The sequence below is a fragment of the Falco biarmicus genome, chromosome 5 (genome assembly GCF_023638135.1).
Source record: "Falco biarmicus isolate bFalBia1 chromosome 5, bFalBia1.pri, whole genome shotgun sequence".
Classification (NCBI taxonomy): Eukaryota; Metazoa; Chordata; class Aves; order Falconiformes; family Falconidae; genus Falco; species Falco biarmicus.
In genome coordinates, this window is record NC_079292.1 from 68,585,301 (window position 1) to 68,611,237 (window position 25,937).

At 46.3% G+C, this 25,937-nt stretch overlaps 1 protein-coding gene across 1 annotated transcript in view; it reads left to right on the forward strand.

Annotated features, from left to right (window-relative positions):
* The window catches only part of WNT5B (Wnt family member 5B), a 76,418-nt gene that overhangs the window by 1,031 nt on the left and 49,450 nt on the right, over positions 1–25,937 (forward strand). The gene's annotated exons all lie outside the window — the stretch shown is intronic.

A 25,937-nucleotide genomic window follows, 5' to 3' on the forward strand; every position in this document is an offset into this window, starting at 1 on the left:
GGGATGTTACTGTCGGATGAGGGCCCTTTCCTTAACCGCGAGCACAGCGGCTTTCCTGAGAGCATGCAAACCCTGGCCCATGCCATCCTCGTCACCCATGTGCCCGCAGTTTGGCAGCACGTGCTGTCACAGGCCATGGCATGCGGTGTGGGAGAAGGTGCTTGTGTGTGTGGAAACACCAACATATAGCAATGGTGTGTATGGTCTCACAGTACCAGGGCACAAACATCCCTGTTATGTCCGTAACAAACATGCTGTTTTATGAAACTTGTTTTTTCCTGGGAATTATGGTGCAATACTTCCCGTAGTGGTATGGGTAAAATAACTTCCCCAAACAGATTTTCATATCATGTGACGTAATTCATTGCCCCATGTTTTTTGTACTTTTCCTCTGCCACTGGATGAGCATCCCATGGCAGAGGAAAAGAACATCTGGGTGATTTACCTGCCTCTTAATGCTTTCCTGCCTGCACTCCAGCACGTGATCAGCATCACCCTTGCTCTGCTGCCTGCACCCATGTACTCACCTGTTCATCTTGGGGGTTGGTTTCTTTTTTTTGTGACAGAGCTGTTTCTCACGCACGTACCGGCATTTCTGTTCTTGTTTCATGTTCTTTATAGCCATGTGCACGCGCATCATGCTCCTCGTGCACCTGCATGTTGTCAATATAACCTGCTCTACCACACATCACCCGCACACACGGACGGTCTTTTACACCAATGCCTCCTTGCCTGCCTACATGTTGTGGGCTCTTTGCTGTTACCCTTTATGTGAGCTTTTGTGTCCACCCAGCCTCAGGTACACACGTATAATGGGCACACGGGGTATCACCTTCCTTTGCACTCACCTTTGTCCGTCTGCCCCTTCAGAGCCTGCCTGGTACATGCGTATCTGTAATGTCTCCCATGCCTTCCCCTGCAGGTGGGAGCTCTGCAGGGGGGCACCAACACTCAGGTGTAAACCTGCTCTTGCCCTTCCTTGACACATTCGCTGCTAGGCATCGGCACATGGGCTGAAGGAACCGCTTTTCTGGTGGTGGTGGGTTTCACCTGCGGATGCCTGTCTTCTGTCACACGCACAGATGCTGTTGTAAATGCGGAACCAAGTGGGGTACATGCTCTTCGTCCCAAAAGAGAATAAAGCGGGCTTTCTCAAAGTTGGCAGGAGAGACAGACTCCTCTTAAACCACTGTCCTATGCATGGACACCTGGGTTTATCCAAGGTGAAGGTTGGGCACTCCAGGAATTTGGGTGGAATTTTTTTTTACCCCAAGCATCCAATGTATGGGATAAGTTGCCACATGTGGCAGTGAAGCTAGCCCAAGTACTCAGGGTTTTTTCCCTCCTCCTTTAAAGAAATTAGCCAAGTATGTGAAGAGAAAAGCATAAGGTTGAACTGCCAGTGCAGGGTAGGAGGCAGAGCTGGGGAGGTGAGCTGGCCCCATTCCAGCCGTGGGTTTCCTCTGCTCCCAGGCTCCGTCGCACATTTCTGTGCCTGGGAGTGTCTGAGATTCCTCCCTTTGGGAAAGGACCCCCTCCCTAGCTCCTTCTGTGCCTTCAGTATTAGCAAACCTCTCTTCTCAGTAGCTGTAAGCAGCCCGTGTGTCCTTTCCCCTGTCTCGTGCACATACAGTGACAATGTCCTTCCATATGTGGCTAACCTTTGTTTAGGGAAAGCTGAAGCTGAAACTGTGGCTGCAGGCTCCAAGCCCTGAGAAATCTTTTCTCTCAACCCCTTCCCTCCCAATGTGCCTGAATTCATTACCTCAGTTGAAAACCATGGAAGTTTTGAATGAATTGGGTCTAAAAAGTTGGGGGGGTCCTATGTTTTTTTCAGGTAGTAAAGTATGTCCCAATTGTGTTTTCCAGACTTATTCTGCAAAGACCAGAAACACACCTTCTTCAAGAAAAATTCACATTCTTGTATAGTGAAGTCTCCAGGAGCTTGGACTTTTAGGAAGAGACCAAATACTGTGAAATGTAAAAACATGAATATATCAGTGCAGTCACCTTTATTGCTCTTTGTTCCTTTCTCTAGCCCAGTAGGCGCCTCTGTTTCTGAACTGCTTCGGATCTTGAGTCTTTTGTCCTGAAGTTGTTGGGTTTGGATTTCAAGGCGCACAGGGAAAGCAGTTATTTTCTGAAAACTGCATGATTGCTTATTTGAATGAATATAAATTGTTTCTATCCGTAAGATCTTTTCTCTAATGGCTGATCAAAGTTCGAGTGAAAACCATTTCATCATTTCCAAATTAATTGGACACACACACAATAAGCGTTTCAGAGAGACTTGTAAACACAGTACTTTTTAAATCAGGATGCAGATAGCCAAGGCATGTTGTCATGTAAGACAGAGCAGTCCATGATTTTGCACAGAAAGGGACCTTTGCTCGCTGGAAAAAGGCATACAGACTTCATTAAAATTGAAGGCAGTCCAGAGCAGAGTCATGGGAATTTCTCCCAGACTGGAAAAAGCCCTTTTCTAGTGGGAGACTTGAGGAATGTGGACATAGGTAGCATTTCAGAAAGAAAATCAAGAGGTAGTGTGGTGTGATACCTGAATGCTTTCTGCGGCACTGAGGATAACTGGTGCTTGGAGAGCTTTCTAATTCAAGAGAACTTGAATGTGTGGCTGGGCGTTTAAGCAGTATGTATTCACGTTCAAAACAGGCAACATTTTTAACAGCAGGGTGATTAACCATTGGAACAAACAACCAAAGAAAACATTAGCTTCCCCTGCTCTTAGAATCTTCAAATAAAGACTGAATGTCTTTTTGGAAAAGACACTTTACTGGAGTGCAAGTTCTTGGGCTCACTGCAGGGATAACTGGCTGAGCCCGTATGGACAGAATTACAGATGAGACCAGACCCTGTGATCCACCACCCCCTTCCAAGCGTTGGCTTAGGCCTTGATAAAGCTTACGCAAGCCTTCCCCTGCTCTGTATGAGGTAGAGCAATGGGGTCACTGCAAGCAGATTGTTGCTTTTCAGCACAGCTGTTTGCACAAAGTAGGGATGCTCTCGTGTGCCTTGTAATTGCACGGCCTCTCTCCATGAAAGAGCTTTGCAAGTGGAGCCCGTTGCAGATGGCAGGCTGTTCGTATTTGTGGATCCTTCATTTGCCCTTGCGAGCTGCAAATGGGCAGTGGGGTTTGATGGCTTGCAGCAGGGCTGCAGGTAGCATGGGGAAAGGAGTGGTGTGTGTTCCCTCCAGTTCTTGGGGTCTAGACAACTCAGGCTAGAGTTTGGCTGAGTTCGCAAGACTTTATCTCCTTGTTCTTGCATCAAGTGTCACGAGTGATTGCCAAGCCTCTTCTTTTACCCCTTTTTCCCTCAGAAAGGGGGCTCAGCAGGGCTCTGCCAACAAATGGCTACACCAGTGCTGTGGCCCCCATGTTTCTGGTTGGGTTTTCCCTGGTACTTTTCCTTTGCACAGACCCCATTGCACTGTGCCTGCCAGGGACTGTGGTTCTCCTCAGGCTGCAGTGTCCTGCACACTTTCCCCCTTCCCAGGGATGGTGCCTGGCAGAGAGGTGCTTGGAGCAAATGATGGGGAAAAACACCCATGCCCTCAGGCGCTCCCCCACCTGCTTGCCCCCGATGGCCCTATGCTGGGGTGCCCCAGCTCACGGCAACAGCCCCCCAAGCGGTTTTTTTGGAGGGTCCTCCCCAGGCCCTGGCAGTGGCAGATGGTGAGGGCTGTGTGAACCCCGTCTCTTCCCCTCGGTATGTTTACCTGTCTAAATTTAACTCCCCAGCCGGCTTCATCCATCCTAAGCCGACCTGTTCTCTTGTGGCTGAGCTGTGGGTCTGGCTCCTGCTGCAGTGTTTCCTGGCTGCCGCGGCCTGGTGGTTTGCCGCTCGCTCCCTCTCTTGGGTGGACGCTGGCTCTTTCGAGGTCCCAGGCAAGCCAGTTCTCCCCGCTTGTAGGTTTTATTTTTAAATCTGGTTGTGCAGCCCTCGGGACTGGAGGGTCCCTTGTTCTCTCACCCCAGATTGCCATGAGTATTTACTCTGCAGTGGGCTACAGGAAATCTCCCCTTGTCCCGCTACAGACCACAGCTGTTTTCCTTCTGGCTGTGGTTGCTCCCAAAGGGAGACCAGGCATGCTGAGGAGCTCCCTGGCCATCTCTAAAGGGATGATGCCTCTTTTTGCCCCCAGCAGGACCCCAGCGGTGGGGTTGGTAGGTGCTTCCCTGTGGAGGAGTCTTCCTCATTTCACTTTGTTCAGAGCTGTGCTTCTCCGAGCTGGCTTTTGTCCCGGTTTGTTTGGCAACAGTGATGTGCCCCTCAGCTTCAGAGGAGCTGGAGAGTGGGAGAAGCAGGGGAGAGGGAGTGCTACTGTTCCTATCAGGCTGGACAGAATTTGCTTTCTTTAGAATTTCAGCATTCGGGACAGTAAATATGGCCCAACCTGGCAGCCTTCTCCATCTAAATAAAACTGTCAGGATCAAACCATTCGTGTCCTGCATAACCCCACAAGAGACCCCCCTAACTGATCTCTGTTTTTCCAGGCATGCCTGCTTGTTGTGTAGCTAATGCTGTGGTCTACCACATGAGAGAGAGGGTTTGAATCCTGGCCGCCTCTGTCACTCTTTGAGCTAACCCGGTGGCCTTGTGTTTAATACTCTCATATTCAGAGGAAAGGTAATGAAGGCCAGGGTTTTCAGCAATGACTAGTGATTTGGGGTATCCGACTTGAAATGCTGTCAGAGATCCCGATTTTTTTCCAGAGTTCAGCTGTTTCTGATGCTTGGGCAGGCTTAAGTAGTCTGGACTTGATTACTCAAAATGACTAGCCCGTTTTTCAAACCTTCATCTTGGGATCTGGAGCAGAATTAGGCAAAACAAAATGAGATCAAATAATGCATGATGTAGGTCTCTAGCAAGGATCCTCAGATGGGAGTGAGTCTTCCTAGAGTGGGAATTGGTTGTGGCCGGAGAGCTCATGGCACTGTTGTGTGCAGGGATTTGAAAAAAGAGTTCTTGGTTTAGTTTAATTTGTGGTTTTCGATAGCTCATGAGAAAGGCTCTAAGGGTTTGATAGTTTTTCTCTTAGGGAAAGGAGAACAAATTCCTATCTTTATATATATATACATATAGATCTCTCTCTGTGTGTATATATGTGAAGTTCAAGTCTTAGTTTATTTGACGGGTTTGGGGAAAACATTTTTTCTGTAAACTCTCCCATCTCAGTTGGAGATGAAGGAAACTGAAGTGGTTGGATGGTACACGTATTTTGGATTGTTTTTTTCATCATTCAGGGCTGAGGGTTAACAAAAGTTGTATCAGTACTAGTACTTCAGTGGTCTCCCTAAATTTATCTTCCTTTTCCAGTTGTTCTCTGTTAAGCTTCTTGACTGGTGTGATATCATTTTTTCACTGAGTCCTGAAGCATTGTAGCACCTCTGTTATGGGCAAATTGGAATTGTAAAGCAAATTAAATGAGAATCTCCCTTGCTTTGCTGTGAAAATGTTTTTGAGCTTTGTTATGCATCAAGGAATGGCAAGAGAAACATATGAGCCCAAATATGTCTTCGTTAATGGAACATTTTTCAGAAAAAATAATTTTGTGACTGTCAGGTTTATTACTCTCTGAGGTGTTCCTAAGTACTGCAAAGTTGTCTCTAATCATAAAAAATTGATACTGTACAAAAGAAAATTAAGATCCTTTTTTTCTTCCTCTTTTTACAGACAGAGCAATTCTAGAGGTCTATTATATTCTGTGGCCCAGGTTTGTTAATAATTACTCTAAATATTGGTCCTGGCAGAATGTCAGGGTTTGGTTTAGTAAATATTTTGCCGTTATCATTTCTGTGTCACAGCTGGGAAGGTTTGGAGTATCTTGTGGCTGTCATCACTGTTGATTCTGCCCGGATTTGCATCTTTGAAGACTAACTGGAGCTTTATAATCTTGTTTTGAGATGATGCAGATACTCATGGGGTAGCCCCATTACTCTACATGCTGTAGTGGAAGCTTCTGGTTTGGGGCCAAAATCTCAGCTCTCGCTCCAGCGTGTGGTGTGTACAAACCAGATTTCTCACCGACATCTGCAGCCTTGCAAGTGGCTGCAGCTGTTATTCCACCTGTGGAGATTTCGCAGCCTGCCATACAGGTAGAGTGGAGTGAGTGCTCCAGTGAATTATGACCAATTACCTGTCCCAATTTATTTTCTGTTTTTATAACTATTCCCCATTTCCACCTATTCTTAACAAGCTGTTTGGGAGTTTTGCCAAGGTACAAAATGAACATCTATTAATTTTTTATTAACGGCAAGAAAGTTTTCAGCTGGGTAAGCTTGGTAAGTGCAGCACTGTTTATGTTCAGTTTTTACTGTAGCTGCTCAGGCTCTTTCAGCATCTCTGCCGTTTTCCGAGGAGACGGCGCAATCCTGAAAGGCTTAAGAGCTGCTGCTTTTCATAGCGTGCTGAGATGATCTAAGAGTGTATTTCTGCACAACAGTTGCACTCCAGTGGCTTAAAATCCCATTGCACATAATAGCCAAACTTTTTGTCCATGAGGCATGTAAAACTTCTGTATCTTCTGAGAAAACGGTGCCATTTAGGTCAGAGTGGCACACTGGGAACAATCTACTCCTATCAATCTCTGTCTGAATTTGGCTGCTTGTGTTAGGTCATGTCTATGGTAGAGTAGTGCCAGCATGGCTGGGCAGTGCCAGGCTCTTCTGCCCACATAGCTGTGACATCTTTCCAAAGACAGTGAATGCAGGCAGCAACAGCTCCTGCAGGCATGGCTGTGTCCACATGGGCATCTTTGTCAGCACAGCAGTGTTCACTGATGTGTTGGGGGGGGTTATGACATTTTCTTGTCGTTCCATGACCTAACAAAATTTTATGGGGTAAACTTGATAGTCTGGACCATGCCTTACTTATAAATGCCAGGTAACACTTCTAAGTCAAGCATAAAACCAAGCTACAAGCAATAGGGAGAGTCGTTCTGTTTAGACAGAGTCAGTTTGTGTTAGCTAAGCCTAACTTTAGCTTATGGACAGGGCTGAACTGGGAAATGTATTTTGAATACATTAGAGGTAAGGTCTAATTAGTCTGTCAGTTCATTGCCACTTGTGGTAAACCTGTGTGAGATCTGAGTTGGCAAACCTTGTGCTTCATGCAGTTGATCCCAAGCTGAGCAGCTGGGAGGTGACTGTCATAGCATGCCTCTGAACCAGCAGGGACAGCCTTGCCTGTCACCTATACCAATTTCTGCACCTCCCTGAGGCAACAGGGACAGTTATCCTCTTATTTCCCAGCTGATCTGGTAACTCATTCTTCCTTCTGGTAGAAGAGGTGGTGATCTTCACAGAGCCCAAAACCTTTGTCAATAGCCAGGGAAGGATTATCTGGCAGACCCGTGTGCAAGAGGACATGTGTGTGCTGCTGGCCTGCAGGGTATGCTGGAGTTGGGCCAGGGATGGGGGAGGATGCAGCTCTGTGGAAATTGTGGCTTATTCACATCTTGGGACAGGCATCAGAGGCTGCCATGGGGCGGGCACAGCTTTATAAACTCAGCCTGGGGATGAAAAAGGTCAAAAGCAACACCCATTTCCAAGTTATGGATTGCCATCCAGAAGGTCCATCAGTCTAGCAGGTGCTGGTCTGATGTTGAAAGCCACGGAGTCACTTGAACGCGATCTGTTTCCCGTTTGGGTTTCAGACAGATGTTGCTGCTCTGCTCAGTCACAGTTGTGACTCCACCTAAATGCATTTTACTTACCCCTGTGGCTCCTCTGCCTGAATGTGCAGGAGCCTTTGGCTTTTAATACCAACATCATCATGTCAAATTCAGCACTTGATCCTGTCACTCCTTCCTTGGTAGGGCTTTCTTTCAGTGTACCTCAGCATTGTGCTGAGTGGATCTTTCAGATCATCCTGATGACTTGCAGTCTGAGGTCCTGCATCTGTGACTAGTTGCCATAAATTGACTTGCTGTGCAGTTTTTGGGCTGCATGGACTTGCATGCTCATAGCCATTGTCCCATGTGTCTGAAGCAGTAGTTGTTAGTGGTGTAGCTGCCTTTTCTGTCAACGTTTCCAACCCCACATTTGGGATATACTGCTTTCTCTCGTTGTCCCCTCTTCCACAGAAAGCTCTAGCTGGTTATTTCTGCACAGGGCAGAAGTTGCTGGTAATCGTATATCTGCCTAAAGATGTCTTCAGAAATTGTGTGGATTCCTGGAGCTCAAATTAGGCTTTTGTTTGTCTTTTTTTGCAAAGAATTAATATTAAATAAGTAACAAGTGGTTAAAGGTAATTTTATGTTTCCAGAGGCCCATTTTCCTTTTCCTTTCCAAGGTTTTGCAAAGCCAGCCTTTGGAAAGAGTCTGTAATCTTGGATGATGATTAAGTGATTCTGCTTTGGAGGGTATCTAGGAGTATCCTCAGACCCTGCTCCTCATCTGTGTGTAGAGTGGGTTTCATTTTGTCCACTAATCTGAAACCGTGGACCTTATCCCCTAAATTAAAATTTCTAATTGCTCTGTAGTATTACAGGTTCCTAAACAAATCTGGGTGCAGGTATTCCAAATTCCTGGATTTGTATAAGGAATCTCTGGTGTATCCCCAGTGTGGATATGCCCATTGCAAACACACATATGCTTGGAGCAAGTGCTCAATCCTTAGGCAGCAAAACAAAAAAACATAGAGCTGGTAAAATAAAGTCTTCCATAAGAAAACATAGTTTGGTCTAAATTGAAATTTTCAGAAGAAAAACTTACATTTCCATAGTGATGTTTCAAAACCTAATGATTTCTGTTTCCAATTGACATTCAGACTTTAGTGTCATTTTAAGTTGAAACCTGAAACAAGAGTGTAAATTCCAGGACAACATCCTCAAGTCTGTCATTTTGGATCAACATTTAATTTTCATAGAATCATAGAATACCAGGTTTGGGAAGGATCATCTGATCCAACCTTTCTTGGCAAAAGCATGGTCTAGACAAGATGGCCCAGCGCCCTGTCCAGCTGAATCTTAAAAGTGTCCAATGTTGGGGAATCAACCTGGGAAGATTATTCCAATGACTAAGTGTTCTCATTGCGAAAAATTTTCCTCTTCTTGTGTCCAATCAGAATCTCCCCAAGATTAACTTGTACTCATTACCCCTCATCTTTTCCTTGTGCGTCCCTGTAAAAATGGAGTCTCCATCTTCGTAGTAGCTGCCCTTTAAGTACTGGAACATGGTGATAAGGTCTCCCCTAAACCTTCTTGTATCAAGGCTGAACAAACCTGGCTCTCTCAGCCTTTCCTCACACAGCAGGCGTCTCAGTCCTATGATCATCTTTGTGGCCCTCCTCTGGACCCTCTCTAGCTTGTCCACATCTTTTTTGGCATAGGGGGACCAAAACTGAACACAGTATTCCAGGTATGGCCTGAAAAGCGCTGAGTAGAGCGGGATAATGACTTCTTTATCTCTGCTGGTGATGCCCTTGTTGATGCAACCCAGCCTCCCCTTGGCTTGCTTTGCTGCAACAGCACACTGTTCACTCCTGTTGAGCTTCTTGTCTACCAGGACCCCTAGGTCCCTTTCCGCAGGGCTTCTCCCCAGCTGGGTAGGTCCCAGCCTATGCTGCACTCCTGGATTATGTTTTCCCAGGTGCAAGACCTTACACTTGTCCTTATTGAACTTCATAAGGTTCTTGTTAGCCCACTCTTCCAGCCTATCCAGGTCTACCTGCAGGGTGGCTCTCCCTTCCAAAGTGACCATTTCCCTACTCCATTTGGTATCATCAGGAAATTTCATCAGGGTACTCTTGATCCCATCATCCAGATATATCTTCATTATGAAGATATTACTCAGCGTTGGGCCCAATATCAATCCCTGGGGGACCCCACTTGTGACAGGTTGCCAGTTTGAGAAGCAGCTATTTGCCACCCCGCTACGGGTGCAGTCTGCTGGCCAGGTCCCCGCCCAGGGCACAGATCCCTCGGCTAGAACATAATACATCAACTTCTCTAGAAGGAGGCTGTGGGAAACCATACTGAAAGCCTTGGAGAAATCCAGGTAGATAATGTCCACTGCTTGCCCCACATCAACCGAGCAGGTTACTTTGTTGTAGAAGGCGATCAGGTTTGTCAAGCTCGATTGGTTCTTGGTGAATCTGTGCTGGCTTTCCCCAGTCATGTGCTTCATTTGACTTGTGATAGCCCCCAGGAGGATTCGTTCCATAACTTTGCTAAGGACTGAGGTAGGTCTGATGGGCCTATAATTTCCTGGACCCTCCTTTAAGCCCTCTTGCAGAGGGGGTTGACATCAGCCTTCTTCCAGTCTTCTGGGACATCCCCCAATCTCCACTTCTCAAAGATTATGAAGAGTGGCCTTGCAATGACATCAGCCAGCTCTCTTAACACCCTTGGGTGGGTAACATCAGGGCCCATCAGTCTGTAGGGGTCAAGCTCCTGTAGTAGTTCACAGACCAACTCTTCCTTCACTGATGGTGGGTCCAGCATTTGCATCAACCTGGATTTTTGTTCCCAAGGTCTGGGGCCCAGTGGTGCTGGTAGGCAGAGAAAATGCTGGTAAAACATTTTGAATGTTTTGTTTCTATCAATAATGTCTTGAGTTCACCACCACCACCACCACAACCCCCGCATTTTCAAATCAAAAGTATTTGGAATTGTTCATGGCATGAAATAGTCTAATACTTTGACCTTTCATCTTTATTTGGGATGCAGGCAAATGTTGAAATCCCAGCCCTTCTTGGGGAACAGAGATTCCATTCTCTGACCAGATCCACAAAAGTATATTTCCACTGGTTTTGCTGGCCAGCTACTTCAATACTTTGTGTGTGATTACTTGTAATTCACTGCAGATTGAATCCATGGTGTGTCCACATGGCTGGTCTGGAGAGGCTGAGGGCAGTTAATCTTTCTTGCTCTGCGTCGTGGTTTCAAATTAATATCCAGATTTCTTTCCCAAGATAAATTTTCCTTTTGAACCAGCATTTGGTAGTGCACTGCACAGCTGCCTGATACATATTCCATGCACAGATGAGGACTCTGGTGCACTCTCAGTCTAGCTACAAGCTCTCATATGAAATCAGGATGTTTTAACATTTGAGACAGCTTCTTGGTCATCTATTGTTTGCAATCTCACAGATTGCCATATATCTTTCTGCTCAGAAGTTACTTTTTCCCCTTCCCACCATTGTGGGGAACTTTTTCCTGCCAGGCTCTGCGCAGTGTGTCTCTGAAGGAGTTTTATGGTGTGCCCCAGAAGCACGCTTTTGTCAAGCTGCCTCAAAGCATAATTCAGAGAAAAGTCTCTGAAACAAGAAATCTCCTTTTCTGTTTGGCTTTGAGGTGTTATCTCCTCTCTTCCAAAATGCAGTTGGCTCCATCTACATCCCAAGCTGTTTTGTTTGGAGCGAAGAGAGCTCAGAAAATCAAGGGAGGCCACACACATAAACAACTGTGTGTGAAATCAATTAATCTAAATGAGCAGGAGACATATTATTGAAGGAGAAAAGACTGGTTCTCACAGAAACCTCCCTTGTGTACAGCATTGGCGGGACTGTTGCAAACATTGTGTCACTGGAACAAGGATGAGCTAGGCGAGTATTTTAAACTCTTTGGCTAGCATTAGCCAATATTTAGAGGAAGCGTGGTGTTTGTGTTTGAAGAGTCTTCCATGCTATTGAAGGCACCTGCATTTTGACATCTCAATTTCGAATATTTGCATCATAAATTTTGTTCTAGGAATTGCATTCACCCAGTCAGGGATAAGAAGCTACGCCTGTCACTCTTGTGTCTTCAGGCAGCAGATATTGTCAGCAATATGTACACAAGCAACCTACAGCATAGGAATTACATGCAGGAGTTTTTATAAACAGGGTTTTTTCTCAAATTAGAGAAAAATCTTATGTTGCTTTCTTAAAAATCTGATAAGAAGAAGAGGTTTCCTCAAGCTTTATGCTATAAACTGTTATTCATCTCTGTGGTTGCAGGACTGTGAAACAGGACACTGATGTGCAGGGGTTTCTAAACCTGGTTAGCTCTTGGATCGTGGTCACACATGGTGGCAGTGCCCAGCTTTCCCGTGGGAGGAGGGTTATTCACGTCTCGGCACATTGTGGTCCTGTGCTTTAGGGTGCCCGAGGGTCAGTGATTATGATCATATCCCAGTTCCTTTCTGCACCTCTTTAAATAATAGTCTCCTCTCTCAGCTGGCTGGCATGGGGCAGCGATAACGTGTGCTGGGAGCAAAAAGCTGTGCTTGGCCCTTCTTGGCTGAGGGAAGGGCATGGAAAGGAAGCCTCAGGAGAGCTCTCTCTAGGGGAAAGGAACAAAAGATTGGGAAATCTAGGAGGAAACAGCTACTCCACTCAACCTCCTAAAATGTCACAGGAGAGGACAAAGTGCAGTGCAACTCTGAGAAATCAAAAGTCTTCATGCTTGTAGTGCTACTCAGACATTAAAGTCTTTTCATGGCTACAGACCTTCCCTGGCCCCACCTTACCTCCCATTTGGGGATGAGGAAAATGATAAGAGCAATTGCTTTGTGTTTTGCATTGAGGTCTCCCTAATGAATCACACTCTGCTTACTCCAGCTCTGAACTGAAAGTTCATCCTAGGGAGTGAAAGGTTCCCAAGGGCTTGAACTAAAACCAGCCATGTTAGGAAAAGCTGCAGGCTAGGGCTCTTGATAGGATACTCCTGTTCACACAACCTTGTCATTAGGTTTTGCCTTGATCTCTTGTTTCATTTCTAGTATGTAATGGATAATTTTCCTGATTTGAGAAGAAAAGAAAGTCCTTTACAACTGAGACTTTGGTGTGCAACTTTTTTGATTTGAGGCCAGGAGATTGTCCAGCATGGAACCCAAGAGGATGGCCTGTGCTCCTGAGCTGCAGCTGGGAGCTCTTCTGGAGAAGGCAGAGAGCCCCCTCTGTAGCTTTCTAGGTGGACGAGCATCATCACCACATGCAATGTGCTGGTGCCAAAACCCAACAGGTTGGTGGATGCTTCTGAGCAGCCACTGCCTTTTATTGTTCTGATCACCATAATTTGTTTTATTTGTTATCTGATTTGATGGAGGCTGAGAAGGAGATCACTTGCCAGGGCCCTCAGGGCAAAACCTGGGCTTCCTAATGCTAAGCTTGCTTTCCAGCCCTCCCACAGCCCTGGGGTGACCCCTGGAAGCATCTATCCAGGGAGATGGCTGCTAAGTCATTCGCAAGTTAGCTGGCTATACACTGCTGAAATTCTTCTCCCTCAGACACTTTTCTAGATACCAAAAGCAACCAGTGTGCTTCTTCAGGCACCCAAATATTGCTGTTAAAGTGGCTTATTGGCCTCCAGTTTCACATCTATGGAAGGTGAGTCACAGCGTGTTCACATGTCCGAGATGCTGGTGTGGTGCTTTACCATTTTCTCTGACAATAAGCCTGAGGAGGTAGGGTAGATGTTGTTCTTGTCGCCTATATTCCCATCTGGCACTGGGATGGAAATACAAAGAATATCTGACAACAAAAATAAATTAAACTCCTAATTTCCAGAACCTAATTACAGCTTCTGGGTTTGCTGCCTGACTTGAAAATAAAACTCTTCTTGCAAAGTTTCCTTGTTTGGTTTTTTTTGTTGGTGGTGGTTTTGTTTGTTTACTTGCTTTGTTTAAAGGAAAACAAACAAGAGCCATGCTACTGAATAGGAGAGGGTGGTTGGCCCGGTTCATTTGCCTGTATTCTTCCCTGGGTTCTGTTCAGCCAGTTGTGCCCCGTGCTGTGCTTTGGGAGGAGCGTACCAGGCTAAATATATCTGCACTGCCTGTGAAATGCAGTATGGGGTGCTGCGTCATTTGGTGGAGTTTACTTGGAAACTAAGGTGGGAAGCCAGCTTTTATTTTCAGCCTTGGGTCAGATGCATTGGTCAGTTGTCTCACCCAGAATTTTAGTCTTGATCAGGAGCTTGTCCTTGCAAGACAGACATAAAACCTACTCTCTAAAAAGCCAGGCTAACTGCAGCAACAAAATGATGTTGGGGCAACCATATTTTTGTGGTTCAGCAGCCAGATTTACGATCTGAGAGCTTCTTCAGATAGGTCACCTTAAAAAAAGAAAAAAAAAATCATAGCTCAAATATCATGGCTTAATGAGTAGAGGAGTTGGTGTGATGCTGCATGCTCTAAATATATCAGAAAGAACTCCAGCACTGGCAGCCTGCTGACAACTGGAGCCCTTGGGCTTTCACTTGTGTTGGGACAGAAATGTATACCCCCAAGAAATGTGTCAGGAGCAGATGCAACTTGGTGACTAAAGAAGACTTACATTTTTTAATTTCTACTCCTGCTTTTGGCTTGTCTTCCTCTGCTGTTTCTGCTAGTGCAGTGGGAGTGATTTCACAGGAAGGGAAGGTATTCCCACAGCATGGAATGCCGAGGGGTGGGTGCAGCAGGAGGCACACCTGAGCTCACTGTAGTCTCTGCCATGTGCAAGTGACAGCAACAGGGCAAGTGTAGCCGTATTGGTGACACAAACCTAGCGGAGACTCACAGGGACTTACGGAGGCAAATGGGTAGGTGGAAACCCTTGCTCATTCTACGTGAGCTCACCAGGATCACCTGCCTGCACATCTAGTATACATCAGTCACATCTCTGGCTGCTGAATACATTTTTCTATCTTCTTCATTATGCCACTATAAGTGAAAGGAATGCCAGTGTCACTATATGGCTGTTTTACTAAAAAAGAAGATAAGAAAACTCTTCAGTATAAGGTTTTATATTTATCTAGGGAGATAATGATGGTGCAAATGATTTGTCTTGTGGTTTATAGCACGTAGCACACTGGGGCATCTGAATATTACTGTGGTGCAAGGCACACATTGCAGACCAAAGCCATACCGCTTTGCCAGCAGAGAGCTCCTGGCACGCTGGGGTCATGGTCTGCACCGAGGGATCCTAGAGCTTTGAGATGTGCGCTTCAGCCTAATGACAATAAAATCTTCCAGGTTTCTCTAAGAGGATTCAGTTGTGAGCGTGAGGGCTGGGCACTGGGATTTCTGGTGTTAACCCAGGCTCTATGACCTCTGGTAAGCCTGAGTGCCTCCGTTCCTTCATGGGCTTCACCTGGGTGCTGGTGGCTGTGAGCAGCAGAGTGCAGATGATTGCAGTTTGCATTTGAACCTGCCCAGGTCGAGTTTCTGCTCTCTGTAACACAGGAACATTGAGAGGGCAGGTGGGAATTACTTTTCCTTAGCTTCCCTCTGGGCTCTGTGTCTGATCCTGCTTTTTCAGCTGTCCAGCAGTTCCTAGGAAGGTGGTAGATAAGTGAACAATTCTAGCAGATACTGTTGATGAAGTTTGGTAGCTTTGAATCTCCTTGGCTTTCCTGTACTTTGTTCCTTGGTGCTTTACATCCACAAAGTGGTCCGTTCCTTCCCTCTTCCCCTCCATCAATACCCCCACCTCAGCCCTGAGGAGTTGGTGCAGCTTCTGTAGCTGGGATTACCTGATTTCAGTGACGGGATGTCAGGGCTTGGGGAAAGGTTTTTTTCTGGCAGGGTTAGGCAGAATTCAGAAATAGCTGTCCCACAGCCACGTGCTCCAGCTGCTGTACCACATGCTGTGGCACAGACTGAGTATTTGTGTCTTTTATTCAGCCGTTATGTGAAAAGTAAAGGCTGTCTGCACAATATGCCAGAAAGATACCTCTGTTAGGTGAGGAGGCACTGGGTGGGAGCGTGTGTCTCTCTCTAGTCCACCTCAGGTTATTAACTAAACCATAATAACATGTAATTAACCATTCAGAAATAAGTGTTGCTCAGTTTGCTCCCTTCCTTCTCTACTCTTAAATCCCTTCTCCCTGTGCCCGTTATCACTATGGATCACCTCCTGGCCAGGCACTTTGGCCCTCTAGTATCCTTGGGCAGGTTGCAGCCTGAGTGTCTGCTTTTCGAAGAGCATCTGTGGCCTTGCCTTGGATCCAGCTGCGGAAAGTGAAACTCACTGAATTGGTCCCTGTGCCTGCACAGAGGGCAGGTTGTGTGAAACCCCCGAGCGGTAACACTCTGCTCGCAAGGACAGCCTGTGGTTTTGCCCATCAGTAACGCTGCTAATGCTCAAGCTGGAATTTCTGGGAGTGAAACTGGGAGTACAAGAGCGATTTGGTCTGCATTTCAGTACATTAGTGTCCCCAGTCACTATATGCTGCGACTGCACGGCAGCTGATCTTATCAGCAGATAAAGGGCAGAGATACTGAGTTCCTGAACTGCAGGTTCCCAGTCCCTTCTGCAGAGGGACGTGAGATAGTGTCAGGGGATGTGCTGCGCAGGAGAAAACATGCACCTCTCCACCAGTGCTGCTCCCTGTTGCAAGTGTGAATGTAAAGCAGTGGCTAGATCCTGGCAGACCCTGCTCTCCCTTTGGCTTCTGCATGGGACTCTCATTTTGGTGCCTTTGAGAGAACAGATGATCTCAGGGCTGCAGTTTTGGGGAGCAGCCCGGCCTTACAGCAGCAATTCATCCAGCCATGCCAGCTGGAGTAACCAAGACCTTCCCTGCTGCTGGTGGGCATTGGCTGCAAGGGGGTGAGGAAATGGGGGGCCAAAAAGGGAAAAGCAGCCTCAAGACTGGAAAAAGCAGGAACAGAAAAGGAAACGAACAGGGCAAGAGCATGTGCTAACCCAGCTGGGATGTGGCATGTGAGAAGGAGGGTGCAGGTTTGATTACCTGCCTCCCCAGTACTGACACTGCATGCTATGCTACTGACCCCGGCACAAAATCTCACATAACCGATGGGTAGTGGTGTGCATGGAAAGAGATGGGGAAGCGGGGGATGTGGTAACACAGGTTAACCCCACTGCTGTGAGCTCTCCTCTGTTGGCATCTATCTCCTCTTCTGTGTTTTCTTACCCATGCTTACCTGAGTCGTGTCATCTCCCAAATAAAACCTGCACGTTACTCACGTCCTGTGTAGGAAATTTGCAAAGAAACCCCATAGCTGAAGAAAACAAAGCAGGAGATAACTTTTTTATCATTATTATTCCTCAGCCATTACTGAGCCAATGTTCCTGGAAAAAAAGAAAAAGGGTGCCGTGTCACAGGAGAAACAATCTGTCTCATGGGATATAAAACTTTGTCTGACCAATGAAGGTCTCCTGGCACTGATGCAGTTGTTCCCAGGTTTTACTGTGCAGTACATAATGTAAAACATGATAATTCCTTCTGTAGTTTCCGTAGAAATTTTTCATTTCCTAAACAAGCGTGCTGTGTTCCTACACCCTGTGAAGCTGCCGCCATGTGCTGCTCCAGCAACTCTACCTTAACAGCTTGGCCGGTTTGCTGGGTGGTTTGGAGCCTTTTGATGGAAGGCGCTATTTAATTATCAGTGGTGTTATGTTCCCAGAGCGCGCTACATGAAAGCAAAATACCAGCAGCCTGTAATTAATCTAAGTTAATGTGCCACTGTTTACACTTCATCTCCCAAACCAGACAGATGTAAGAAGACACCCAGCCTTCATCTGGGATCCTCCCAGGTTATTTCTGAGCTATCTTTGGAGAACTGCAGTAAGCCTATCTACCCACCCTGCAAGTCCCTCAGAAATTAGTAGCTTTAAGTTTTCTAAGGAATGAGTGGGAGACTTTGTTTCCTAGCAGGGAGCAGGTTAATGCCTATGCATTTGTGTTACCACAGCTGACACTGCCTGGCAGGGGACAGAAGCACACACCTCCTCCAGTAGTCATGAATTTTGCAGTGTGAACGGGTCCAATGTAATCAGCCCTGCTTCTTCTGTTGCTCCCCTTGCTTTGGGCGAAGAGGTGGCAGCTGGCAGTGGGGATGTGCTGGATCTCTCTGGTGGAAAGATGAGTGGTTCTCTGGGACTCTGGTCTTAAAAATAAGTATCATGTGTTCATTTCCAATCACTCTGCTACAAATATTTAGCAGGAAAAGGTGATGAGAATTCTTAGAGGTGTGGAGAGACTGAAAAAATTACGCATCCTTGGTTAGACTGAAGAGTAATAAAAACCAACATGACAGAAGTATATAAACTTGGAAGTACAGAGAAGTAAACCAGGCATTCCTGTGCATACTTCCACATAATACGAGGTTTTCAATGAAACTGAAATAAAACATCTGATGTAGGTGAAACTTACTTTTTTCTAACAGCACATAAATAGTGGAGACCAAGAACATAGTAGAATGCAGAAAGGATTAGACATTTATATGGATAAAAATCTGATGCACAGTTTATGACATTTGTTCTAGCTGTTTTAGAAGGTATCAGGCCTCCTGCTCCTGGACAGTCTTCCAGCTGCAGCTGGTTAAATGCTCTTCCAGGCCCCATAAACTCTAATTCCTTTCTTTGAAGCATCTGACAGTGGATGCTAGCTTAGAGGAGTCGTTGCCTGAGCCTTGTGTTCCCAAACATTTCTACATTGAATAATTACTATAAACCTGGCTGGGATCAGAGGTGACCACAACTCTCTAATCACCTGAAGGCTGAGATGTAGGATATAAGGATGTTGTTGTCGGCATCCTGGACTATAGACACAAGATGACAATAATCCATCTTGTCAAACCACCAACTCGGTTGTCACTATTACCTCTTTGCTAGTCATCCACCCCAGTGGTGTCGGTGGGTCTGAGCCGCAGTAGGAAACGGTGCAACATCCGAGCTGGTATGGCTCCCATCCTCCTGGGGAACCATGAGTTTCAGGTGTTCCATCGGTGTCTTTTTTCTCAGCAGTATGTTTTGTTCAGACTGAAGTGAGTTGTAAGCAGCTTAGTCATGTGGGGAAGGCTTTCGTGGGGTTTGACTTTTCCTTGTTGAGTACATCTTTGTGTTCTAATTGTTTTCAAGGAACGCTGATATATCCTGCTGCGGATATACTGGTGCAGAGTAGTCCCCCCAGTGCTCTGGGCACGTTGTACACTGGGGCGTCCCAGGGATACTCGGGACAGGCTCCCTGCTTCCACACCCCAGTGTTTTGCTGGCTTAGCAGAGGTAGCCTGCTAGCATTGCTGGCCTGGAGGGGAGAAAAAAATTGTAATATCCAGTAGAGGGTGCTCATAAACAGGTATCTCAAGTAATCGGGTACCACTGGGATCTCTGCGCTCCAGCTCTTTGGCGGCCAAGCCCCAGTTTTCGGTGCCGGTGGCCATGTTCACAGGTAGAGAGGGCCAAGTGGAATGGGTCTGGAGGGCGAACAGTTGGTGCTGAAGACCTGGTACCCACACCATCACTGTGGGTTGGGGGTGTTATTTTGGACTAGTTTTTGTCTGGTCCCACAGTTATGGAGGAGGTGTGTGAGGTATCTTCAAGCACGATCTCCTGTGCAGTTTCATCCAGAGGGAGTCCAGCTTGCAAGCTCTAAGGCTGCCTCAAGTTGCAAACCACCACATGGGCCGTGGGACTGATGGGGGATTTGCTTCAGAAGTGAATCCCTGTTTGAACTACAATACTGCAATACCGGCGTTCTCGTGGCTGCCTCGGTGTTGGCAGCGGTCAGATCTGCTGTCAAGTCCCTGTCACCCATGTTGAGCTGATCCTTTTTGCCATGCAGGTGAGTGCAGGTACTCCAGCTGCTCTCCATTCAAGGTAGTTTCCAGCCTTGGAGTTTTGAACCAAGTTTATGCCTAAACTGAGCTCAAACTCTCCAAGTGCATTCCGGTCAAAGCTTTCAAGTTTGATCAGATTTTTTTTCTTGTCCAAGCCAGAAGGTACAATGCAAAACTGTAACTTGGTCCCAGCCTGTGCTCAGAAGGGTCACAAACCTTTCGGTGAACCTGGGCTGAGTTTGTGCCAAATCCCAGAACCAGGTGTGTTTTTCAGACTGTGTGTTGTAAATGTCACATGGCTCTGAAATGGAGTCCCCAGAGCAAACACAGCATGTGATCAGAGCCACTGGGATTAGGGAAGAAGAGGAGGAATTTTTCTTCAGATAATTATAGGCCAGCTGAGTTGCCTGTGGAAAAAAAAAATCCTGCTAATGCTCAGCACCTTTAGAGCACTTACGGTAGAGTAGGCATCACTGAACTCCTGCATCAAAGGGGGAAATACCTGTCTGGTCTGTAAACCAAGGCACTCCTGAATTAAAGAAAGATCGTAGGTCATGATTATATCAAATGCAGAAGACTTTACTGCTGTCTTTACAGAGTTCTCTTATTTTCCCTAATGCCTTTTCTACAGAAAAAAATCTTTTAACCTTTTGTCAGCATACCTAATTAATAGCGCCATCTCACATAATTCATCTTTATAGTGCTCTTTTACACGGGGTTTTCCACTGCTAGCTCTCAAAGCATTTTACAAAAGAGATTCTTCTCATGGTCCCCCTTTTGTATATTGGGAAAGCAAGGGAGAGGAGAAGGTAGAAGAGACATGCTTAGGATATGTGGCCAACCAAAGGTGGGGTCAGCGATAAAATTCCAGATTCTTAGTTTTGGGCTCTGCTGGAACTGTTCCTCCAACCATCGAAATGCAGTTAGGGCTGGATGAAACAGAGCAGCTATTGAAACAATTCAGGACAGAAAGTGGAGGAAGGCAAAAATATAATTACGCACATAGGGAGCAGTCACGTAGCCAAATGCCAGCGTCTGTGTAAAGTGACATGTTGTCTTTAATAACCACGAGTGTGGTCAGGCACCCATTTATTTCCTCTGAGAGACAACGCAAGGAGCAGGTCAGCGCCCTCCAGCACGATGCTGAAACACTGGGTCAGTGTTGACTCAGAGGAAGGAGCTCCACTGCCTGAGTCACCCGCATTACATCCTGAGGGACCCTGGTTTCCCCTGCAGTATCCAGTATCGGCAAGTCCCAGTGCTGCCATCCTGCTGAGATCAGATGAAATCATGACCTGCAGTGGTCTGGCTGCAGTTAAGTATAAAGAGATACTGAAAAAAACACATCTCACGCTTAAGGGCTAGAACTGTGGTGGGGTTTTGTTTGGGTTTTTTTAATGATTTTGTCTTGAATTACAGATTGACACACACACACCCCAAAAAGAAAAAAAAAAAAAAAAAAAGAAGAAGAAAAGTCGTCTTTAACTAACTTGGTAATAATAGTATGGTTTTTAAAGTACTTGTTTAGCCAAGCTGACTATATGCTTACACAGCTACCTCTGGCCTGGGAAAGATCGAAACCACAATGGCTAAGTATAGAGGCCTCTAAAATATCTTCATATATACAGTGCCTGAATACACAAACAGAACTGGTCTCTCTTCTGTCTACAGGAGCAATATTTTCCATAGGATTTGTATTGACAGAGGTTTTCCCCCTAGAGTTATGCATATTTATTAAAGTAAAAATCCTCCAGAACTGCATCCATGTGCTGAACCCCATTCCACGACCACCTTCAACCTGACACAAGAAATATAATATCTTCCCGAAGAAAAGTAAGCACTTTTTCATTCTGTGGTGTAGCAGGCTCTTGACCAGGGATTGGTTTTGGGGGGTTTCTTTGTTGCTTTGAGTGTTTTTTCTTTTGTTTGTAAAGATGGGGGGGAACTACTGCCAGGATTTCAGCCTCAGCTCTTGAGAACCGCTAGCGCATGAAGGAGAGATGCTCCTGTCCTTGAAGTGTGGTAGGATCCATGGACTAAGCGACCAGAGCTGCACTAGATGCTGGGCATACCAAGACGCATTTGCCTCGCTAAAGAAAGCATGTCCGTACGCAGCGTGAAGTTTGCTGCTGGGATAAACTCCAATTTGTGTTCAGTGCTTTGTAGTCTGTTTTCTGGAGCGCGAAGCTGCATCTCTCTTGGAGCCTGACCTCTGACTTCTCTGTGTGCCTCCCTTTAATTCTTTGACTTAAAGTGCTGCAGTTGCTTTTGGGTAGTTGTGGGCAAAGCAGTTTTTCTGTTCTTCCTCTGTGAGTGTGATACCTCAAATATGTTCTTGCCAATTCCCAGCTGTGGGCTAGTTTTGTACTGACACAAGATATTCTTGGGTAAATGACAGATTTCCCTGAACTGGGGTTGGCGCTACTCACTTTGCACGTAGCTGTAGGCAGTGCGTGACATCGTTCTAGAGGGAGCCAGGAGGTGGTAGGAGTGGCACGCTGAGTGCATGCCCAAATTATGTGCTCCGGGGAGCAACACCTGGTTTATGAGACGTGCAGATGTTGCATAGGTGGTCCTCAGGCGCTTGTAGATTTTCGCGTCGTTTCTACTGTGATTATCTATAGTGGTTCTGGATCATCTGCTGGCACAACAGCAACCCTGGAAACCCCCCAGCTTTCATAATAGAACTTGTCTTTCCCTTTTGGATACAGCAGCTTCTTTAAATGTTTGTAACAATATGCAGCTGAATATATAGACAGTTCTTTCAACACCGAGTCCCTGTCTGACACAATATGTCTGCAGTTACTGCACTCAGGCTGTGTTTTGAAACCCTACTGTCCACAAGGCCCGTTCTTCAGGGAAATGGTATGGAGGGGGCAGAAATGAACATGCGCTGGGACTTCCTCAAGAGCTGTTGGGAGGCTCTGACAAATTTCCTGTGCTGTGCCTTGGGCACAGGAATATCGGTGGTTATGTTTGAGACTTCTCTGTTGGCTTCCATGCAGAGATCTCAATTGTTTGGGTTTTTTTGAACTTCCAAAAATAAGCTTTTCTGTTCTTGTAGGTTGTACTGCTCTTGGTTTAAGCACAAAGCATCTGAGATGCAGAGGGGTGGCAGGGTTTGCCTGCAGCTAAGCAGTGAGCCCAGAGCAGAATCCACTCTACTGGTTTTCCTGACAGGTACAAGTCACCAGAAGCTCCCACGTTGCTCTGGGACATCTGAGTGCCTAGATTTCTAAAAATTCAAGTTGTAAGCCTCTTCGCTTCCCTTGCTCCACTGCTGCTGATGCCCATTCCATTGCATACCTGCACATGAGGGTAATACGCTGTGTAAGACACAGAGTTGCAATTTCCTGGATGAGTAGTGTTATTTCTGTACTGTATTGCAGCTTGGCACTTCTGTTCTGCTGCTCCAGCGATGAGCCTGGAGCTGAAATTGTGTCTCGAAAATAGTAGTGATAGTGCAAGCAGGAAACTAGTACCTAACTGTGCACCTTCTGAGTACAGTGGCAGTCAGCATGACTACTCTGCTGAGAGCTGGAAAGGGTTTTTTTTCACTCTGTTTATGCCTGTGAGACATCCTATACTAGTGACAGAATTGACAAGAGCCCATGAAGTTCAAAGGTCTGTAATGCTCATGCTGGGGTAGTTTTGGTGCAGTGTCCCACTTGGACAGGAGTGGTTCCAGTTGTCATGGCCTGTCAGTCCTCTCTTTTCACTTGCAGCATAAAGCTATGCTAGAAAAATTAGCTGCTTCTGCTTTGTGCAGCTGTGTGTGAAACACTGGTTATCATCAGTCTTACTGAACTGAGCACATCCCTCATGTCTCCATCAGTGGCCCCTGGGTAAGGGACAGAAATACGGTCCCTGTTGACTCCTGTGGGGAACACTGCTGTTAGATCGATGAGTACGAGAGAACACCCGCAAGGAGGATAAAGGAATGGGGCTGGCAGGTATCTACAAAATAAAGTAGCGGGATTGCTGGGACAGAAGGTAGATACTGAGTTATCTACATGTCTTAGGAAGCTTTAACAATTTACAAGCGGCAAGTTGTATCTTTATAGTATCTTTATGGTATGTATTATAACAATATTGTAAAAGATAAAATCTTTATAATGTCCTGGTGAGCAAATCACTTTACATTGTTGGCATTCTCATGTCAACTCTTGCAGGCCACGAACATTTGCGAGGATCGTAATAGTTTGCAGACATGTTTATCGCACATGTAGAAATCCACCTGTATAACGCAGCATGATAACTGGGCTCTTCACGAGGCAGACCTGCACAGAGGTGGAGTTGAAGCATGTTGCATCCAAGGCGCATCTGCAGGGAGCGAAGCGTGAGGACTAGGGGAAAGGAGTTGTGGTCCAGGCCATAAGAGGTTGCCCTAAACAAAGAACTCCTCGACTCTTTTCTGTTGCCCATTGTGCAGAGCTTTAAAAAACACAGCTTAATCTGGAGATAAAAAATAAAATATTTAAGGTGAATAGGGAGAAAAATTATTAGAAGTAAACTGGAAGTGGTTGGGTAAGGGGGCTGCACGCTGTGTCTTTAAGGAGAGTTTTAGGAATGGGTAAGATAAACCTTTGTCAGGAATGATCCAAGTATATTTGATCCTGCCTCCATGCAGAATTTGGATGGTGATCTCTGGAAGTCCCTGGTGTTTCAGTGATACTGTAAGTAGGGCTTTTCAAGGTTATCGGTGGATAGCAGGCTGTGTATAAACTCCAAGAGTGAGGCTCACTGACAGCACTCAGGAACAGCAGGCTGGGGGGAAGATCTGCTTCCTTGGAAGTAGTAAAAGAAGGCTCTCCTGTGGCGCTATGCCCGGCACTCGATTTATTAGGGAGAGAAGATGGAGCCGGAACTGACTCTTCACCTGACCTTACATTTTTAGTGCCACTAATGAATTGCACAGGTCACATACTACACTAGTAGTTACTGGTGATTCTGTGCCCCTTATCTTTGAATACTCAAGCTATCTGGGAGAGCAGACTCATTCGTCTTTCAGAAGTTAGACATGTGAAGAGTATCTTAAAGCACATCAGCTTTAATGAGCAATTTTGGGCAGGCTAAGCCATTTGTCTTTTTATCTTATTGTCTTAAAACTCTGCAAAAACAGTGTCCATGTGAATGGAGAGAATGAAGCAGAAAGGGGCAAATGACTTGATCCAAAAAAACCCCAAACCAAAACAAATGACTTCTAAGCAGTATTCAAAATTGCAAAATCAAAATCCCCAGCTTAGGCACCACCTAGCTCCTGGAGGCATCTTAATTCCACAAATGCCTTATCTGCCTTTTTCTCTGTGTTTGTTTGTCTGGGTTTTTTTAAATTATTTTTGTTTTAAAACCCCTCAGGTACTTAGGTGCCTGCCCAAAACTGCTTGACTCTGATCATGATCCAGAAAGCAAGCACCCTGGCCCCTCAGCCTCCCCAGGCGCTCTTGGAGCACACCTAGCACTCACGGACACGCTAAGATCGAAAACCCAGTGGCAGCTGCCACTTTGTTTTGAAACATCTTATATAGCAGCCAAATGGTTGGAAGGCTCAGGGATCAAAACCTGCTTCTCTGTTTCATCCAACAGCTGCTTTATGCAGCACCCCGAGGGGTTTCAGAAGGAGGCTGGCCCCAAGAGTAAAAGCTGGTGGTCCATAGCCATTGCTTCCTTTGTGTACTCTGCTTCTTGCGCTGAGTCTGGAATAACCATCCACACCATAGAGCAGCGTATATGGAAATAGCAAAAGTGGCTCCTTCTCCTGGCTGTGGCTGGAGGGCCAATGGTTAGTGCCTTCTCCAGGAGAGGTAGGTTTGAAATGCCGCAAAGGGAGGCAGGAATTAAAGAAAGTCTCCCGCTTCCTCAGGCTACTGTTTAAAAGCAGGGCATGCTGCTGCTTCCTCTGGGTATGGCTTGCTTGCTTGTGCACAAACGGGAGTGTGGCAATCTGATGGCAGAGGAGGAGCACTTAATTCTGGGTCTTGTGTGAGCGTAGGCAGTTCCCAGTGGCTCGGAGCAAGGTACGGAGCCCCTCAGGCAGGAAAGCTAGTGGCCTTTCTCTTCTGGCTGGCCCATGCTAAGCATGCTGACAGTAAGCGGCTCCATGCCTGGCAAGAAGTTGTTTTGGAGCCTCAGTGGTGTCTGACTCTTCTCAGAGGCCGTGAAAGCACCGAGGACCCTAACCCCGGCATCCGCCCTTGGAGCAAGGCCCTTAAAAGCTGGGTGTTGCAGTATACGCATCTCCGGTGCCAAGTCTTTTTTGGAGCTTGCTGCAAGTAACTTGTGCAAGGCGTCCTGCATAATGGCTTTGCAAAGCCAAAGCCCAGCCTGTCCAGTGGACCACATCCCTGCCTGCTTCTTGGTTATTCAGTTCAGCTAGGCTCACAGGACTGGAATAGGTTGCTTTTTCTCAAGTTTTTTGTTATAAAA